Source organism: Capsicum annuum, chromosome 3, assembly GCF_002878395.1.
Source record: "Capsicum annuum cultivar UCD-10X-F1 chromosome 3, UCD10Xv1.1, whole genome shotgun sequence".
Lineage (NCBI taxonomy): Eukaryota > Viridiplantae > Streptophyta > Magnoliopsida > Solanales > Solanaceae > Capsicum > Capsicum annuum.
The window spans coordinates 16,722,800-16,726,145 of NC_061113.1; positions in this window are offsets into that span (position 1 = coordinate 16,722,800).

Consider the following 3,346-nt stretch of genomic DNA (forward strand, 5'->3'; position numbering starts at 1 on the left):
TTTAAAATGTATATAGGTGGGTATATATTGAAAAAAGTTTTTTTTTTTAATTTTTGACCGGGTTTGACCTGATTTAGGTGGGTTTGACCGGGTTGGGTTAAGTGGGCCGGGTTAGGGTGGTTTTTGAAATTTTTACTGTTGATCCCGGCCCAGCCCGACCCACTTAACCCCCAACCCGAATCCGGACCAGCACACAACCCGGTTAATTTTATAGGGCCGGTTCGGGTTGGGTCGGCCCGGCCCACTTGACAGGCGTACGTGCAACACAATAACACTCTATTATATATAAAATTTTTGCAATTAGTGCGCAAGTTGCATATGTTCAATAACAATTTCCAGCCATCTCGCTCCATGATCCATAGGTCCAATCTTTGACTCTCCATATTGCCACCATATAAACAAAGGCAACTTTTGAAACTAGTCATACGAAAGCAGGTGTCCGCACCTACAAAATCTGGTATAGGTAGTTCTTTTAGATCATCTAACTTTCCATCAAAGTATACGATTATAGAATTTCTAGCTGCTAACCAAAATACACAACCTCCGATACTAAAGCCCCGACCCCGAGACGAGGAAAAAATTTGTACTCCATGAAGGAAAGTTGCTTTCTTTGTCCAACAATTGTTTTTTAGAGAATAGATAGAATAATTCTGTTTGTAGATAAATATAACCTTGTAATCATCGACATTAGAATCATAACACAACCCACAACCATTTGGAACATCGTGTTTTTCCTTAAAATAAGGGCATGCAAGAGTTTGATATTCTTCGGTAGATGGATTCCACAAAACATATACCTTGTAGGCCTTAGGGTTCTTTAAAAGAACTAAGCCATCACATGAGCCCAAGACTATAGCATTTTGAAAAACTCCCTTGGCTATCGTGACTAATTGGGAAGCTTTCAAGTCTCTAAACTCGAATTCATTAGTGTAACATTTGTGTAACAATAGCTTTTCGCAGCCCAACGCTTTGGATTGATTGCGATGAGTTCTCCTGAATTCAATATCAGAGATCATAACATTCCACGCCTTACAAACAGGTTTGAAACATAACAAAGTTTTAACCTGTGCTCTAGTAATGATGAGCAATAGGATATCACTAGGAAGATTGTAACCAATATTATCAAAGGCTGAAAATCGTTTTCCCCCGAAGTTTGTCTTAAAAATCAACCTCCCCCGAACTATCAACAATAATCAACCTCCCTCTTTATCCCATACAATATCCATTTTGTCCTTGTAATATGATAATGTTTATGGACATTGCATAAAAACATAAACATTATCTTCATTTAAAAAAAAATTTCATATAACAAAATCTTCATAAAAACATAAACATTATTTTCTAGCAAAAAAAAAAAAGAAATACTAATTAAGTATATAAGCAAATGATGATCTTTATGAAGTAAATTATCATGATATAAGAAAATTAGTTTTATTGATAATAATCAAAACTGTAATATTTATTTTACAAGTGAAAATAATAAGTAATACTAATTTTATAAACATATTTCAATGCAAAAAATACAAACAATAAATGAAAGAGATAAACCTCTAGTAAAACCTTTATTACATAAAATGGAGCCCACGTCAAAGGTGTCACGCCATCTAAAATGATTGACAAAGCGTTTCACGTTAGCTAAAAAGATTGACAAAAATACGCTAAAATTTAGTTTAAGGGGTAATAGGACTCCCGTGAAGTTGACTTGCGTCGTAGCAAATTTGGTCATAGTTCAGGGGTACTAGATGTTTTTCTAGAATAAAATAAGGTCAAATTTTAAAGATTATATTATTTGTATAAATTATAAAATACGTAATACTCTATTAATGACAGTCACATCTTATTTACTGATATAGACAATAGATTATATCATTTCTTATCACTTGATCCTCATACTAAAAATAGAAGTTTTAATTTATTTAACATCTTAATTAAGAAATAATTAATATATTTTATTTAATCTTAGTTTTTACCTTAATTGTTCAAGGCAACAAAAACAAATAGTTCTAAAAGGAAGAGGAAGCTTTTTTTCAGCAAAGAAAGAGATTTATTGTACTAAAGAAATCCTACAATTGCTTGTCGCATCATTGACACGGCGCGTCGGCAATCGTGTCGACACCATCGACCCGGCGCGGCGCCTGCCGCATCACTAAGCATAATTTGCTCATTTAATTACGTCTTTACAAGGGAAATTAGTTTTTTTTTTCCTCACCCAATTCAACCAAAACACGAAATTAAGCTTCCAAAATAGCAAATACATTCATTCTTCTCAAAACCTCTCAAGAAAAAAATCCTAGGTTCATCAAATTCAAGTTCAAATCTCAAGAATTCACCAACAATTTCTAAAAATTCAACAATCATGATATGTTAGGTGTTCATCCTTGGGTCCTCTCACCCTTAGAGTCCAACAACCTTTTTAAATTCAAATTATGAGTTCCACATGATTTATATTAGATATTGTCCATGAATGTGTTGTTACTTGAGTTTCAAGTTAGGAAAACACGAGTTCTCATGTCAAACCCTTGAATTGTGAATTGATTGTTGTAGTCATGATGCATTAACCAGTTGTTCATTCCCACGTACAAGGTTATGCCTCCTAAGTGTTTAACAAAATATCTTTATTTTAAAAAATTAACCCAGTGATTCGGGTTGTGTTGTATTAGCAAAAAAGGAGCAGGGGGGGGGGGGGCTAGACCTCACCTCAATACAACACTAAGCCTAGGTGAAACCAACACCTACAAAAGACTAGAAGGCTTACAAAATCAAATAGTGCCTTCTAGGAGATGAAATAAACATGAAACTAACTTACAAAGAAATTAGATCTATCATATTTACATCTAATGCTTGACAGTTGCCATTTATCTAGCAAGAAAGTTCCTCTAGCTTGTCTTGGAAGAATGTTGTAAGAGTCTGCTACTTGATTTCCTTCTCTATAACAGTGTCAAAATTGCATTTGGACTTTATTTTTTTATGTTGTATATAGAGTCTATCATCGGTTTGAGCTTCATATTTGTTACCTCACTGTTGTTGAGCATGTTAACTAAGTCCATAGAGTTGATTTCTAGAGTAAAATTGGTATGCCCGAGTTGATAGCACCATTTTATGCCAAACTCAGCCTCCATGGCCTCAGCCATGTTGCTGATACTGGAATAGATAGGAATAGAGAATGTCATGATAAGATCTCCATGACTATCTCTAACTATTCCTCTAATTCCAGCTCTCCCATTTTCACAAATGTAGCTGCCATCCCAGTTAATCTTTAACATCCCGACAGAAGGCATTTACCATGTGACTTGTCTAATCCTCTATATTGGCCTGAGACATTCAATTTCAAGACAAAAGTCTAGCC